Below are 18,509 nucleotides of genomic sequence, written 5' to 3' on the forward strand. Positions count from 1 at the left end.
TGTTAACCCATACTCAGAATTAATGCATCCAAGTTAGTGCACACACATTAGGAGTAGTGAGTAGTGAACTTACACACACACCTGGAGCAATGGGCAAATTTTTTTGCTGTTGCGTCCGGGGAGCGAATGGGTGTTCGGTGTCTCAATCATTTCCTCCTGGTATTGAGAGTCAAACCCACAACCTTCGGGTTACCAGTCTGACTTTCTAACCATTAGGCCACTATTTTTTAGAACTTTATATTTATCAAACAATCCTAAAAATGTATCACACTTTCCACAAAAAATATTATGCACTGTTTTCAATATTGATAATAATAAGAAATGTTTCTTGAGCAGCAAATCATATTAGAATGATTTCTGAAGGATCATGTGACTCTGAAGACTGGTAGTGAAGTAATGATGCTAAAAAATTACGCTTCGACATAACAGAATAATTTTATTAAAAATTTGTATAATTATTTTACAATCTTACTTTTTTTCCCTTTATTAAATACAAATATAAATGCAGCCTTAGTGAACATAAAAATCTTACTGACCCTAAACTTATGAATGATTGTGTATTTTAAACAAGTTACACTTTATATCAGATATCTGCTAGGCTACTTTGCTGTTTAGGGTGTACATTTTATGTCCTGATATATTTAAAATATTTATGTAAATAGAGCAATTTGTCATCAAGACTTCTGAAAACTTTAAAATGTCCCTTAATGATAGAGCATTAAGTTTCACTGCCCCAAAGGCACTGAATTGCAGGAAAGACCCAGGTAATAAAACTTAAATAAAATAAAACTTTGCATAATTGGTCTATGCAGTGACACTTTAAAAGATGAGAGTTAGGTAACACTTTATTTTGATGCTCTCTTGTCATTGAAAATTCAAGCATTCAATCATGAGTTTGACTCATCCATTGGGTTCATGCGAAGTTTGTCAGTGTGTCCAGCCATTTGATGCTCTGTCTGCACTTTGTATAAGGGAATGAGGACATCTAATAAATAGTTATGTACATTCATATTACGGTCTGTCTTGGAGTGTTGAAGAGTCTTGACACTAGTTGGTCACACATCTTCATGGTGTCATGAGTCCTCCGCAGAGTGGGAATCTGGCTTTATCCACTTTAAAAAAACAAGTTGGAATTGCTGCTACACATTTCTCTGGCCGATGGGGATGGTGGACCCATCTCCAAGCTTTATGTCATGAGCCCTTCACTGCACAGGCCAAAGACATTGAAGGAAGCCAGAAATGTAGACTTTGACACAAATACTGTAAAAAGTGCATTATAAATACTCTGCAGTCAGGGTGAAACTCACATGCTGGACTTCCAGCATATGGTGTATGATCGAACTAATCTGTTTCCTCGTGGTTTACATGATGGAGTGGCGGGGAGATGATTATTGTTCCCAAACCTCCTGGCAGGGAATCCTGAAAGCTGCCTGTGCCCATAGAATAATTTGAATGGGGTCAAACTGATGGATTTCTGGGCAATTTTTTAATGCCAAAGAGGATGTATGGGATCATGAGGTCCCCGTCTAAGTATTGAGAATATCTGAGTGCCAATTTTCCTCGCTTCACTTGCGTGTCATGTGCTTCTATTTATTCACTGGCCAGGGTGTTGAGTCATCTTCCCAGTGTAATCCAGTGCAATGATTTGCTCACACGCAGGATACTCAAATTCATACATGCCTTTGCACCATTTTCTGCATATATTTGAATCTTCCAATATAGAGATGCTTATCACTTTGTAACTAATTAAATGTTTTAAATGTTCAGAAAAACCTCTCGGATTTCATCAAAAATATCTTAATTTGTGTTCCAAAGATGAACGGAAGTTTTATGGGTCTGAATCACCTGTTTTTTATTTTTTTATTATTATTTTTTTTAACGCTGAACAGAGGAGAGTTTGTTGGCAAAAAGAGAACGCGACAGAGCTCGTAATAAAACAAGAATCAACATTGGCATGGCTTTTCAGAGATTTTATCACTCAACTGGTGGAAAGGTATTTTATTGAACAGATAAACTGCCATATAGCTCTCTAACAGAGTTCATTGTAAAGCATTATCTATTGTGATTTGAGCAATTTATTTTCAATGAAGTACCATGTCTATTAATGGGTAAAGCTATAGTAACAGCTTCAGCTAGTCAGCTGGAGATCCTTTCCATCTAAAGTGGTTATCTCTCAAGCCTATAGGGAATGTTTCATGAGCAGTAGGATAATCTCTCTTTTTTTTAGCTATGAGAAAGAACCTATTCATCCACACAGTCACGCAGAGCCGAAGCACAACCAAAACAATGTTCATTCGCAAAATGCATGCAGTTTTGTTTTTTAACCTCTAGAGGGCCTTAAATATAAGTAAACAATGTAAAACTCGGGAAAGAAGTTCAGAAAATTGAGGCAACAATGCACTTCTTGAGTATCTGTTGATTCTCTTAAAATTGATTACCATTTTAAGTACATATTCTCGAAATTTCAGATTTTAAAATACTGTGTGGGATGTTATTGTGCTTTATCCAAAGAGCTGAGTAGTTTGCATTATATTACTCTGAAGTATTCAAAAATACTTTTCTTTTAACTGCATTTTTACTACTGTTTATACAATCAGATGTTTTGAATGGCCAGCTATATTAATCTATTCTGTTAATTAATTTACAACCTAGTTTTCTGCACAGTGTTTTTACATCTGCTTTTGGCTTAAACAAACTAGTGGCATTGAAGAAAAGAAAAGAAAAAGAAGAAGAGGAACAAAAGGAAGAAGCCAAGCAAGAGAAAAAAGGGTGGACAAAACATGCTACTTTCTGTCAAGACTTAAGCATTTGAAATGAATTGTTGATTAAAAAAAGCAGTTTTTAATTAAAAAGAAGTGTTGTAAATCTGTTTTGAATTAAATTGTTTTTCCAAATAAAGGTTTCCGAGTCAGTGATATTAGATTGTGTGTATGTATTTTTATTGTACTTACCCTGTAACTACATGGAACAAGAGGGTAACTGTAACGGTCACCAGCTGGAATGCCACCAGAGGGCACTCCACATCAGACTTTTGTCATTCCCTCACAAACTACATCTCCCATAATTCTCTGCCTGGACTCATCCCATCCACCTGTATGTCATTACCTTGTTTAGCTCACCCCATATAAGCCTGGTTTTCTCATTCATTATCTGCGAAGTCTTGTTTAATGTTTATACTGCATTTCTGAGTAATTCCACTGTTTTCTATGTTCCTGGTTGTTGAAATCTGCCTGTGTCCTGGTTTTCCTGTTCCTATCTCACCCTCTGGATTTACTGTGCTTTGACCTCTTGCCTGTTTTCGACTACGATTGTGGATTACCCTTTCAATAAAACTGCATTTGGATCCTCAACCTTCTTGTCTCAGAGCAGTATGTGACAGTAACACGGCCCGCAATGCCACACTTACCCTGTAACTACATGGAACAAGAGGGTAACAAGCACCACTACTTGAAACAAGAGAATTTTTCCGCAATATTTAAGCAAAAGTATATAGTTTTAGTTTTCAGTGCACTTTTGTTAAAAATATTACTGTATAAATACATATACCCTGTAATTTAAAAAAAAAAGCATACAGTTTGTATTGGTACACCATTATTACAAAAACAACAGTGTATGCTCTTGCTAAATTGCTCCCAAATGTAAGATTGCTGTATCATAATAGTAGAATAAGTAGTTACTTAGTTCTATAATACTTACAGTATAAATAATTTTTTTATTCTCCTGGTTGTTACCCCTTTATTCCCCAAACTATACATATTGTTCTCTTATACTTATATGTAAGTACTTTATAGTTACACTATAAATCCCGAAAGCCTTTCCGGGCTGTAATCTAAAGCGTTTCCCAACATCCTTATGTTGTGGCCACGCGATGTAAAGTCGTGGCCTCGAGATCCTATGCTGAGAGAACAACATATTTTTCTTGTGGCCACGACTTCATATAATGGAACGAAATCTATTTCTCGTGTTAAAGTTAAATGCAGTCAAGGAAAAATAAGGGCAGGGCAATTCTTTCCTCCACTTCTGCAGTTATTTCTCTCTGTTTGCATCTTAAGTCATCTTAAATGTTCAATTGTCAATACAACTGATTTTTTTTATAGAACATCACAACGAAAACAACAACTCTAAACAACTTTTTATTGAAAGCGCAGTGTTTTGACCATCAGGTATTCATCAGGCACCCGATTGCGCCTGATGAAGACCTGATGGTCGAAACGTTGCCCAGTTAGGGTGCGTGTGGGATGTGCACACCTTCTTTGTGGTTTGGATTGTCCAGTGTGATGCACCTCCTTGTGGTCAAAAAGGGAGTACATTCCTAGGGAGTCACTCTGTCTTTCACTTTTTCTCTCACTTGCTCTGTTCTCATTGTTTTTACATCTCCCCCTGCACCTTGTGTAATGTGCAGGGCAAATGCAGGGTTAATTCTGCAGGTAGTTAATGAGTCACCATCAGAGCAGAAGGCTTGAGTCCGGGGTGCAAAGCTGGATGAATAAACAATGACTATAAACATTTGGGACATCGGCCTGTATATTGGAACAGTTTCAAATGCGATGTGTGTATTTAGTGAGGGTATCGCCTATGTGTGTGTTTTTAAGACACCTGATGACTCGGGTGCTCCATGCGCTCAACTAGCAGATGGAAAAATACTGCTTTTCTCTGCAGGCCTCAGTTTGACTGCTGCTAAAAAACACCCTGCTGCTTTCCCTAAGCATTTCAGCACTTTCACTTTCTCTCTCTTTCTTTTAACTGCAGTCTATCCTCACCTACTGCGAAACAGCCATACAGGCCCATAATGACTACATAATAATCAAACGGGCATAATTTAAACTGTTGTTTTATTAGCCTACACTTTATTACAGCAGGGACCTGGTCTAATCTGAGATGATTTAAGATGCCAATGTGTTGAAAAGAAACATTTGCATTCAGGAACTGAAGCAGCTCGTGATTATATCAGATTTAACAAACCTTCAGTTGATGCTGCTGTTGCCCATCAGCAATTTGCATCCTGCTAAAATTGTTCTCAATAGAATTTACACTATACATTTCTGTTTCATATGACTATCACCCTAAATATTTAAATACATTACAATGTCTGATTTTGATGCTTGTTTGGGCCAAATAACAGGACATTTGTCATTTAGCAATCGCTGCTTACAGTTACTTCAACATTGTGTCTGGTTGCTGAATCATTTGCCGCAGCCTGCTGGTTTTTGTGTTTGTGAGCAGGGTGAACAAGTTATAATAACAGCTGTGTTGTTACTCGTCTAAATATACAGAGGGCACATCAATCACTTTAACTGCAGCTGCGAGCGATGCTAACAGGAGGCAGTAGTCATTAGCTGAAGTATGAACATAGTGACTTATTGCAATTTCGTTTTGTTCTGCTGAGAATTTGGACAATAATAGCCAATTAACGTTGGGTCTTCTGAGTCAGAAACTCTGTTCCTCATTTTACCAAGAAAGAGAAATTGATAGGAAACCACTGAGAAGCTATTGTGTGTGATCAACCACCATTAGTCCTGTTTCACCGTACATAGAAGTGATGAGTATTAGGCTATATTTTTTCACTAAAATTAACAAGTACCTTAATACAAGTATTGGATATTGAAAGAGATAGTCCACCCAAAAATGTTCCAAGCCTGTATGACTCATTTTACACAAATACAATTCATTTTATTTTTAATTTATTTAGTCAACATAGAATACAATTGTAATAATGGTATAGTTGGCCATAACATGAACATATTATCAGCTCATGAGGGCATCCCTTGGTTCTGTTCTGTGTAAATGAATTTCTTTTGGGATGTAAATGTGATCCTATATGTAAGAAAAAAGAAATAAATAATGACGATCAAGTTTGTAATAATTCTCATTCGCCCACCCACGGTAATCACTTCAAAATTTATCCTAAAAAATAAAGGAAAGTTATCCCATTTATTAACCTAGGAATGAAATTGTTTTGGTTGAATAGCAGAAACATCAGCAGGAGGTTCGTTTAAAATTGAGTCGAAGTCACATGAGTAACATTAAGACTTAACAGCCTTGTTTGAGACAGCAGAAGGTGGTGTAATGATACTGACGCCTTGGGCAGACTGAGACCTTATCGATAGTCATTGATCTGAGATGGAAAAATTGAGGCTGATTAGATTAATGACATAATTAATATGAATAACGAGTTGCCTTCGAGGGAATTTGGACCTCTTGAGTCTTTCAACATGCAGGTCATGTTTCTTCTGAGACCCTGACAAAAGGTCCACACACACTTAGGTCTATATATCTCTCATCTAAGGGAGCGTGTGTAAAATCACAACTTCAGGCTCACAAAGAGCACAATGTACATTCTCAACCTGACCATTTGTATAAAGAGCTCTTTGATCTGTTCATCGTCCAACAGCCATATCTAACACGGCACCGCATATGAACTCTCTGTGGTCATTTTAACACAAAGACCCTTTAAAGCACAGTGAGCTGTGGTTGAAATATATGCACTGTTGCTGAAAATTCAACATTTCACTCTCAAAGAGGACAGAGAGAACAAAATAAAGAACGCAACAGAGACTGAAGGGGGCCGCAGGGTACCAGACAGAAGTCAGAAGCCAAAACAAAGTTCACAACGTTGGAAATAAACATACCTATGCAGCGGTCCGAGATTTGATTTGTCTGGAAATCACAGTGCGACTGAAGTTATTTTGCTTGTGGCTAGCAGAGGGCCAAAATACAGATCAGGACTCGGACAAGAAGTAATAACAGACACCTTTAGCACTGCGATGAATTCCTAGATCTCTTGCCTGGCTGTTATTGTCAACATTTTACCAAGTATATTATTGTTTCTCACTGAGACCTTGGCTGAGAGGCGTCTTGCACGGTTTATTTACCGTGATACAGAGTGTCAGCGGCAGTATAGTGGGTGTGCAGGTCGAATATGCGTGTGTATGAGTGTGAGAGAGAGAGAGAGAGCGAGAGCATGGTATGCTGTGCCAGTGCACATGTCTGCGCAGATAAATTCAGGGATTAGTGTGTTAGAGATGCACAGACTGACTGACAATCTCTCCTCCCTTCAGTGCCACTGTGAGACAACTGAGAACTCATTAACTCACTGCACTCACGGACCGAGAGTGAGAGAGAGAGTGAATTGAGACAAAAATGAACATGATGGCGTAGAAATAGAAAAGGCAAATATGGCGTATTAGCAGCAAGGCCGTGAGCGATAGAGGCAGAGAGAGTGAGGGGGGTTGAGGCCAAAAACAGAAAAGGCTAACGGTGAACAGCAGAGGCTGGAGGAAGAGGAGGTGTGGAAGAGAAGGATGAAGAAAGGAGCGAGAGAGACAGAGAAAGTGGCTGTTGCCAGGGACAACAGCATAATAGAGAGCGATCCTCCTACACAACCTCTGCCTTATTTTACTCCTCCTCCACTGTGGATTGATTCTCTCTCCCTCCGTTTACCTGCCTCAAGTCATGTCTGCCGTGGACCTTGTCAGAGTCAACAATGCTTGATTGGCGTCATTGTTAAAGGGACAGCTCACCCAAAATATAGCTGTCAATTACTCATCATCATTTTGTTGTTGTAGACATGATGTTCTCTCTTTTGTTAAACACAAAACATTTTAGGCAAGATGATCATGCTTCTCTTTTCCATTCAATGAAAAGTAATGGTGACCAGCGACAGTCAAGTTCTATAAAAAATTTTTTAAAAAGCACTGTAAAGGATTATAAAAGAAGTTTATTCCTCGATTCTTGGCATTGTTGTGTATTGATTTACCATATTTGAATATGAGATTTGAGAGCTGTTCAAACAAAACTAAGAGACCTTGCAAAGATGTACACTTTAGCATACTTTTAGAAAGAGTATTTATTACAGCAATAATATACCATGCTTAAGCATGGACTGAATGTAATGACACTTAAATGCATGTTAATTGCAAATACATGAAAATGCATTAGTTAAAATTTCTATTAAATGCAATTTGATGACCTTTAGAATGCGTTTTGTATGTAATTTCGGAATTATTGTCTTTGAAATATATGGTTAAAGTGGTTATGGTTAAATTATTCATTTTATTTCTGCTGAATGTACTGACAAGCATTTATGGAATAATAAGATATACTTTAAAGTCATTTCTTTTGAAACTTGTCATATATTTAAATATATCTGTAAATACACATTTTGTAATGATGATGTTGCAATTTAGTACTTTTAAAATATATTAACTATCACATAACGCACTATAGTTAAATTATACTAAATACTTTACATGTGCTCAAGACATCAAAATAAGTGTACTTTAATGCATGAAAAAATATTACAAAATGATTTAAAATTGACATTATTATAAAGTGCACTTTTTAATAGTTTACTTAATTGTGTTAAATAATATAGTCATGAAAGTGTACTCTCTTTAAGTGCACTTAACTGCACAAGTACTTAGTGCTTATAGTAAAGGTATAGACAACATTAAGGTTGGCAATCGATTCCAATTCTGTTCAGGAATCGGAAATGATAAAATATTGTTATAAAATGAAAATTTCTATTCCTCTTATCAATTACTTTGTGTGCATTTTAATATGACTTGAAACCATTGAAGCGCAAGAAGACCCAAGCGCTGATTTGTGTGCTGTGTGCACAGAAAAGTGATTTTAAATCATTCAAGAGCAAGAAGACTCACGCGCTGTTTTCTGTGCTGCACACACATCCAAAACGTGTGCACAGACAGCCGCCTCTCATACTGAATAGTGCTGGCCCTGTCCCAAATGGCACACTTCATATGCACTTACAGTCTTGTGGACTTACAATAGCTTCCGTGTGCACGTGTCCCTTTAGTCCATGAGACCGTATAGTTACTTTTGTATGAAAATGTACATTTTATTCATAAAGTGCAGTGTTATTTTACATTTGATTACAGTTTATGTACCTGGAAATCTTAAAACACTGTTTATTTCAATCGTGTCTTTGTTCAGTTGTATTTATTTGTGCGATTGCTAATTTGTTTCTTTGAGTATTTACTTGTCTTTAATAATGCTTGAAATGTATATTAGTTAGGCTAGTTATTTTTGATATGGTATTTTTAAACCAAAGACAAAAAAGTTGTAAGTGTTCCTTAGCCTGTTGATTTTTGTTCATGGTTTTCAGCTAAAATGAAATGTTTTGCAATAAGAATTAGAATAAATGTGGACATCTACGTTTTTTTTTTTTACCTTATTGATATCGAATTTAGGAATCGATAAGAATCGAAATCGATAAGCAGAATCGGAATCGTTAAAATTCAAATGATACCCAACCCAAGACAGCATAGGAAATACATTAGCTCAAATGAATTATGGGGAAAATAAAAGGACAACGTAAAACATTTCTACAGATAAATAAATGAGAAATTAATTTAAAAACAAAATCTAGCATATAGAACTAAATTAAATGGCTTATCAGAGCATTGAATCTCTTTCAATACTCTGACCTATTTATGTCTAATGTATTTATTTTAGTAATTATCTGTCAGTGTGGGTACATCTGGAAACCATTTTTTGAAAAAGTGATGTGTTTTGAATTTGTTCGTAAAATAAAACCAAATAAAATTAAACTTAAACAGGATGTGAATGAACAATGAAGTCAATGACCATAAAGAAGTACTCAGATATACACAGATAAGTCTCTGTCTTTCTTTCTTTTCTCATTCCACATCCATCTCCGGTCTCTCTCCTCTGAATCTTTACATCTCCTCTGACTCTGCTCACGGTTGCCTGACTCATTGATTTGGGTGTGTGATTGATGGAAAGATTTGCCCCATCATTCCTCTCTCTCCCACCTTCCCTCTCCAATACCAATACCAGAACTTTTGCTTGTTAAATTACAGCATCTACCAGTCAGCCAATGCACTGATATCCTCAGGCTCATTCCACCACTCTTATCCCTCATTCTGTCTCTGCAAAATATTCCAATGCTCATCTGTCTCTTATCTCTCTCGCCTTTCTGGAATGAGTCTGGAGATTTGATTTGTAACTGTATTATGTTGATTGTGTTACTTGGTTCTGTTTTGTCAACACATTCTTACTCTCAACTTGTCACGTTGATGCTTTTTAGAGCACAGGGTACCACTTTATTGTCATTTTTCGACGTGCAGGGTACATCATACACAGGCGATGGGCAAGGGAATTTTATTGTCAAAATGAAATTAGATATATTGGGGTGTAATTTTGCCATTATGACCATTTGCCATTTTGCCACCAATTTGCCATTGCCATGTTTGAGCATATAACCCAACCTCTATCCCTAAACCCATTTGTGTATAATATAAAATAAACACAGATATCACTACAGTCACAATTTATTCATAAAATACAAATATTATGTGTTCCGAGGCCAAGCGATTGATTTGTGAGGAAAAGACCCAAAAGTGATCACGTCTCCATCCGTCATTACATTCAAAAATTGCTTCCCGAAGAAGCGTTGATTGAGAAATAGCATGGCTCTCGTGTGTCTCGTGACCTGTTCATTCTAATGTCCGGGTGTATCTTTTGAATGAGATATGGCTATTATGACTATATTCAGTGATTAAAACCTTAAGTTTCACTTTGTTCTTCATAAAGTTAGTGTATGGCTTCAGAAGACTTGGAATGCAACACGGGTTGTTTGTAATACTTTTCTATTGTTTTTTGGTCAGTGTTTGAAATAAATGGCTGAATACCTTTCTTTTTTTCTTTTCTTTTTTTTTTTGCCTGTTATGTGTTTTGTATTGTTGAGAAGTGGGTTTAAATATTTATACAAATCAATTTTACTTTTAAAAATGCAAAGAATTAAATGCACCTTGATCTGCCCATAGGCAAAAAACTGAACACAATGGAGAACCCTGCATGTCGAAAACGTACTCTAAAGTGGTACTGTGTGTTAATAAGTTGGGAGTGAGAACGTACTGGTTTTGTACCACATTTTATTGTTTTTAAGGTATTTTTCGAGTACTCAGAGCAAGAACCCCATGATAGATATAGTACACAATGTAGTTTTGCATTGTGTGCCTAAATTTTGAATGGTGTTTTGACAATTCAGAGCCACCGAATCACAAATACGAAAAAACGCAAGTGACTCAGTGTGCAAGGACCTTTAGTCTTGTTCAAAGTACAAAATAAAAGAGTGATAAAGTCTGTGTTCAGTTTCTCCCTTTGACTTCATACTCCCCATACTCTTTCATCGTTCCAGATTTGCCTGTCAGCAGCTCCTTAATGCCAAGTCTGCCACCTTTTTTATATTCAGGCTAATTAAGAAAACCAAGTGGGTTTTGCAGCACTGCAAACAACATTATTCAGAAGTTGCACCAGCTCTTTAACTGTCTCTCTTTCTCCCATCATCTCTTATCTACAGCTCAGAGCGCATCGTTTCCCAGCCCCTGTTCCCTGCGACAAGTGGATTTCAACCAAGGCTTAAATACTGCAGCATCAGGACCGCTTATTCTTGGCGTCTGCATCCACAGACCTGGTACTGCGATCACACCTGATCTGCTGCACTAGAGGAAGACACTGCCACAGTCTCATTTTATAGAAGATAAACTGTGTAGCAGAGAAAGCAGGTGAGTGCTAACTGGCATAGTCACTCTATATTGGTACTGTTTTAGGCCCTTTTTTGTGTATTGATTGTTTAACAGGCTCCAGATAAATTCCTGAAATGGTGCATATGAAAAACTATCTGTACAAATTCACTGCAAAAGCATTCGTTCCATCTGTTTGCTTTTTTTTTTTCAACAAGCATCAGACCTGCCCCAGGCTGACAGGCACTGTAGTTTGTGTTTTTGTAAATGATGATGGACCTGTCATGTCATTTCCACTCTCTTACACACCATACACACTTAAGTATTTAGAGAGTTATCTGCCCTCTTCTGTTTTAAATACAGGCACACAAGACTTTCATTTGACTTGGTCTAGGAAGTATACAGTGGCTTTAAGAGTCCCACATATGATTTCTGCTCTCTTTAAAGGGGTCATGAATTGAGAAATCAATTTATTTATTTTGACATAAAAGAAGTATCCTGTAAGTTTCAGAACTTAAAACGTCCTTGTTAGTCCAAAAGCTTTTATTGAAACCAAGCTCAGAAAACAAATCATTTCGGATTTTGTTACATTATTACGTCATAGTGTGACGAAAGATCACCTCTGCAGAAGAAGATCAACGCCTACTTCTACATCATTACCTCCACCGATTCGTTCATGTCATGTAGTAGTAAAAACAAGAGAGACGCAAACACAGGATTTCTCCAGCAACAAAACGATAGAGATGCCTCTGAGGATTACAAGAACTTATGAAGTGCCAAGTTGTGGAAAAACAGTCTTTAAATTGCCATCCTAATGATCCTAAAGGCCAATTTATACTTCTGCGTCGGGTGCGCGCAGTAGGTACGGCGTAGCATACGCATAGACGTGTATCATACGTCGTACCCTTCGCCGTACCCTGACGTGCACCTCCTCAAAAATGTAACTACACGGCGTGACGACGCGGACCGCAAGATCTGTGATTGGTCAGCTTGGTAGCATCGCATTTCCTCCTACGCATTTCCGGCGTGTTCTTCTGCACCGCCTGTCATTTTTAAATTCTGTTCAACTGTCAACAGGTTCACGGATCGCATGTACCATCGCCTTTTAGTTTTAGTAATTTCACTAAAATGAACTGTTTTTCCACCTCGATAAGCTCCAACTCCAACATGATCCGCTCTCTTACAGTCGCTTAGTAGCCTAAACTCAAAACACCCGCGAGGAATCTAAACACAGCGGAACATTAAAACCCGCCCCCGCCAACTAGCGTTTCGCCGGTGTAACTGCAGAGCAAACAAACATAATGCAGAAGTATAAATGCTCACGACGGTGTCGCCTACGTGCGTAGCCTACGACGTACACTACGGCATACACTCGACGCAGAAGTATAAATTGGCCTTTATTTTTAAGTTCCAGTCGGATCGCAGAAGTTAAACTGTTCATTTTTTTTAATACGGCGGATTAGTTTTTAAACAAGACACAGTTCGACGCAGGCTTTTTTTTAGAGACGCTGAAAATAAAAGATGATGCATTGCCGACTATATTGGATCTGACAGTAATGTCGCAACACAAATCTATAATTGTGATTTGCTGTTCTTTCCTTTGCTTTGGTATGTATGGGGTTAATGCGTTGGATTATCGGAAGCAAGTAGAGAACGCCACTTTTATTGTTGTTTTAATTTAAGCCATTCGCTGTAATCCTGAATAAAAGCTTCAGTAGAGCGACATCATCTGTTTTGTCATCAGGAAGACATTACAACACGTTTCATTTTATTTTAAAACGCAACACTGCAAATGACAATGTAGGCCTATATGTTTTTCACTTTATCGAAAAGGATGAACGATGAATAGCCCATAAAAACGACAGTCTGACAAACGACGTTACACTCATTCATAATTCTGTTTACACGAAACACACAAGTCAACCTTTATCATCCTTTGCCACAACCAAGTCGCATATATAAAGCATATATAATACTCTTAAATGTTTTATATTGTTGGCAAATGATAGCAGAAATAGCAGTGTAAATAGCCTATCACAACTAAATTAGGATGTTTTTTTTATGTAAAAATCTTAACATTATAAGTGAACCTCAGAGAACATTGTAAAGGAAAAGAAAAATGCAGTTCATGACCCCTTTAACGGTAAAATGAAATGGCTAAATGGCCTTGCTCCCTCGAATGGTCCTGCTCACTCATGCTTACGGCAGTCAGCTCAATAGCATTGAGAGGCTTTAATGAGTCTGGACCACTGGAGCTCACCTTTGACCCTCTTTAACCCCTCAGTCCTAATGAAGACAGATCATTATGTGCTCGAGTCCCCAAATCACGCACTGTGCTTTCTCATGTCCTTCTTAACAAATACTTGTATAAACATAATGTATATCTTTTACTTTTTTCCTCATTTAGGTTTTATTTCATAATAAGTTGAGGAAAAGTTTTCTGAAAGCCCTAGAGTGCATGCACCGACATTTTGGCTACCGAAAATACCGAAATGGTTTTGGAGGGCCAAAATCATGATTTACAGACCGATCAGTGACCAAAATCAGTGAAATTTAATTAGCGCTTCTTCGACGGCATTTTTTGACTGTGTTCTGTGTCTATTTTGTGCACACAATGTGGATAAGCTACAACAGTTAAACATGTCAGCTGTGTGGACACTAGCTCTGGATTGACAATATTAATATCTCGGAAATGATATGGTTTCTTAAATCTAACTTCGTTTAGTCTGTGCTGTTTTCTGTTGATGTGCAGCGTGAACAAAACGTCACTAAACATTTGTAGTGCACCTGCCATCAAATAATCACAAAAAAGCTTTGTTACTTTTAAAGTCCCCCTGAAGTCAATAATTGAATGTAACTCTACACCCTTGCTTCATTTAGTACTGTATATGCGGTTCTATGAGTATGCAAATTAGTCCTGCCTCCACTCACTCATACAGGGTCATCTACAGGTCGATGTATCTGAATGGAAACGCGTTTAATGTATTGCTCTCTACAATGCTGGACACATAACGGTAATTAATATGATTATCCTTTTGCTTGACGACATTATCAAACAGTTGATAATAATAATAATAATAATAATAATAATAATAATAAATATAATGTGTTATAGTGTTACACAAACCATGTTCCCATTAACCATTTCAGAGTCAGACAGCTGCCTTCTAAAAATCAGCATCCTTACAAACGCTTTGAACAACTCAGAACGTCAGTGAAAAAAGTCATATAGTTCATCAAAACATTATAATATATTCCACTGCTTCAGAGAATAGTTGATATGCTAAAGCCCGCCCGCACGTTGATGTGACGTAGTTTGTAATGTAAAATAAACCTTACGTCAAAAAAAAAAAAAAAAAAAAAAGTTCGGGTTTCCTGCCAAGTGCATCCTGAATTTCGGCCCAGAATTTTCATTTCACTGCATCCCTACAGAAAGCACAAGGCAATCACTGAAAGAGAGACAGATAGTGAGGTTGTGTGGTTAGTGTGTAGATCCTGCTCCTGCCGATCGACTGTCCTGCACAGTTCATCGCCAACCCTAATCAAACACACCTGAAGCAACCAATTAAGGTCTTTAGGATCACTTGAAAATTAAAGGCAGATGTCTTTGATTAGGGTTGGAGATTTACTGTGCAGGACAGTCGATGGGCAGGAGCAGGACTGGGCACCCCTGGTGTAGATAGTGTGTGTTTAGAGACACAGGTGACCTTTTTATGTTTTTTAAGGGGCTGTGAGGGCTCATCTGCTGATCTTCCCTCTGGCTGGATCACTGCAGGGGGAGAACTCGTATTGTGTGAGGTGTCTCTCCTTGCTTGGCACATGAGAGGTGAATGTGTGTATGTATGTGTGAAATGGCTATTCTGTAATGACTGCTGTGGCACTCTGTTGACAGTAAAGGTCGGTCATGTAGAGCACATTAAGCCAGGACCTTTAGGAAAGGCACAGAAACACACAGTGGGTGAGAAGGAGTGTGTGTGTGTGGTTATGTGTGTCATGTGAGTAGCGACTGTACTGTTGAGAAGAACATAATGGCTGCCTCTCCACCCACAGCGATTAACACAGGAACTCTGTTATTACTGCCTGACAACAGTGCTTAAGTGTGCTGTTTCCACCCCTGCCCTGCCCGACTCTTCTCACAAGGACAAGAGCTACCATTACATCCCTCTATCCATCCCTCCCTACTGGAACTGAGACAGGTTCCCATCAGGGGGAATTCAGACAGCAAGCTTTATTTGCATATACCATTGAGATTCAGCAAGGTGTTTATGAAAGTCTCTTATGCTCAAAAATACTTCATTTGATAAAAAATACACTAAAACAGTAAAGTTGTGAAATATTATTACAATTTAGAATAACTTCAGGATTCTTTGGTGAATGGAAAGTTCAGAAGAACAGCATTTATTTGAAATAGATTATAAATGTATTTTGTCACTTTGCATCAATGTAATGGTTGCTGAATAAAATGATTAATTAAAAAAAAAAAACCTTTCTGACCCCAAAATTTTAAAAAGTAGTGTATATATCTATCATCATCATTTAAAGTATAAGTGCTGTTTTACACAAACCTATTATTTTTAATAAAATAGTAAAATAGAATTCTATCTGTGAATGGATTTCTCTTGTATTCAACAGTTTAATAAACAAAATTGTGTATATTACTTTTTAGACACAATGGCCCTGGTATTAAGATGTGTTTTGGTTGATCCGAACACAAGTGGATGACGCTACAGGTGTAAACAGGGTCTAAAACGTTTTGAGCTTGTCCCCTTTAGACCACTTCCAGAGGTAGTCAAAAACTCATTTGTCCGGATTGCTTTCGTAGTGTAAACGCTCAAGTGGTCGAATGTGTTTAAACCGCCACAAAAGAACACATACTCCCTGTCTACATTATGGGAAGCGTGCTAGCCAGACGGGATTTAAACTTTGTCAGCTGGAGACCCAAGTTTGGTTTGAAGACAAAAAACGTACCAAGCACAATGTTCTCTCACCATTTCTGATTCACACACACACGCCACTTTCGGCGTCGTCTTGAGGCTATCAGAGCAGAAATGTGTTTTTCCGTTGTCTCCGGTTGCGTTCATATGTAAATTGAATGAGGTTAGTTTGTCCATTAGATCAAATGATCTGAAAAAGCCCATACATTTACTCGCCCATAGACCGTCTCCTCGAAGAAATCAGGACAGAAGTAGTTGAAAGTGGACAAAAGAGACAGATTAAAACACCAGGTGTAAACCAGTATCCCTCGTCTACTTTGTGATCTGATCAACCAAAACTCATCTTAAAACCAGATGTAAACAGGGCCAATATTGCCAGTCTGTTTTGCTCTGCCAAAGAAAATAAGCAGAAAGGAAGTGGTGTTTCATTCCAGTTTTTGAATGAATTATTTGAAAAAATGATTCACTAGATCACTTGATTTGTTTCTGAATGAATCAGTGTTTTTGAATGAATTGATTTAATGATTCACTGACTCAGTCATTAAGTGACATAAGAGTCACTTGCATAATGATATAACCTGCAGAAAAGTCCCAGTGCTTTTTGGATCAGAACTGACAGTTGTATAAAATACATTATAAAATAATTTGTATAAGGAGGCCTGTTTGTGTTGAAAAGAATAATTATTTAATTGAAATACTCAGGGCAGCACTATTTCAGCACAAGCAGCACCCTATTAAACTGGTTAATGGTTGGTTAGTGAAAAAAACAGGTTATTTGCACTGAACTGAATCAGTGAGGCAGCTGTTGAATGTAGTAAATCTGACCTTCTGTGTTTCTCTTTGTCTTGTCTCTCTATGGACTTCAAATCGGTTGCCTGAGCGCAATGAGTCTTTAAGAGGATTTTGATGTCGGACAGCATGACTTTTTATTTATCCAAGAGGCTATACGCATGTGTGTAGATGAGTCATTTAGATGTGGACATGAGCAACATCTGTGATATTGTCTCTCAGTGGGGGTTAATGAGTGACACTGCGTATGGTGAAATGGTGTCTGCTAAATCATATTATGTCTCTCTCTGCGACCTGATCTGGTGGGCTCTATTATTGCAGAACAGAACATTATGGTGCACTGCTCTACAGGATGTTCTCTGTAAAGTCTGGTGTGTGTGTGTGTGTGTGTGTGTGTGTGTGTGTGTGTGTGTGTGTGTGTGTGTGTGTGTGTGTGTGTGTGTGTGTGTGTGTGTGTGTGTGTGTGTGTGTGTGTGTGTGGTGGGGGGGGGGGTGTCCAACCTGCTCTAAAATAATTGACAAGTCAATCAGCTCTGGCATAACAGCACAGAACAATCTATTGTGTTGCACGACTCTCAAAGAAACATTTTTAATTAATCTTTCTCGTTCATGATTTACAGTTAATTCTTTAATTACACAATGCTTCAGAAACAACATTCAACCTCATTCTGGTAAGTTGCTTTGGTTGGAAGATGCCTGACAATAAAATAAATGAAATGCAAGAGCAATTTGTATTGTATTAGTTTTTAGTCAAATTGCTTACTGTTTTTATAAGATGTATTTAAAGATTTCTAGAGGAAGAATGAACCAATTTGAGTCATTCTGTGCTCTCTCTTAAAAGACAGAAATAGAGAGTTATATTGAAAGTATTGAGCAGAGGCCCATCTCAAGCCATTGAGGTAGATGGAGTTTGTTTGATACTTAGTTGCAGCTCTTGGTTTTTCGTTTGAGACCGTTGTAATGGCTCCACATTCTGTAGTCATGTTGAAAACAGACCCATGATTGTTCTCGGCTGATATCGGTACTCGTTCTGTATCTGGCAACTTTCAAGTAAAAAAAATAAATAAAAAAAATATTGGTGAGAGATAAAACAAGGCAAACATTAAAAAACATTCAGACAGTTAGGTTAGTTGGGACAGCATTGGAAATGTTGCTTATTTTTAAAGTGTACTGTCAAAAACTTATTGAGATGTGTCAGTCTGCCGGTTTACACTCTGGTCACATGACCATGGATCAGATATGTATTAGTTGAAGGGCCATATATGAAAGTGGACTGGAA

The 18,509-nt window shown here is 37.7% G+C and overlaps 1 protein-coding gene across 5 annotated transcripts in view; it reads left to right on the top strand.

Annotated features, from left to right (window-relative positions):
* Window positions 1-18,509, top strand: part of elfn2b (extracellular leucine-rich repeat and fibronectin type III domain containing 2b) — an 83,904-nt gene that overhangs the window by 20,264 nt on the left and 45,131 nt on the right. For all 5 annotated transcript variants that reach the window (XM_079864219.1, XM_079864216.1, XM_079864217.1 and 2 more), the window contains one exon: window positions 11,345-11,549. The gene's annotated coding sequence lies outside the window, so the exon portion shown is untranslated. The remainder of the gene's footprint in view (window positions 1-11,344; window positions 11,550-18,509) is intronic.

Source organism: Squalius cephalus, assembly GCF_949319135.1.
Source record: "Squalius cephalus genome assembly, chromosome: 1".
NCBI classification, from domain to species: Eukaryota; Metazoa; Chordata; class Actinopteri; order Cypriniformes; family Leuciscidae; genus Squalius; species Squalius cephalus.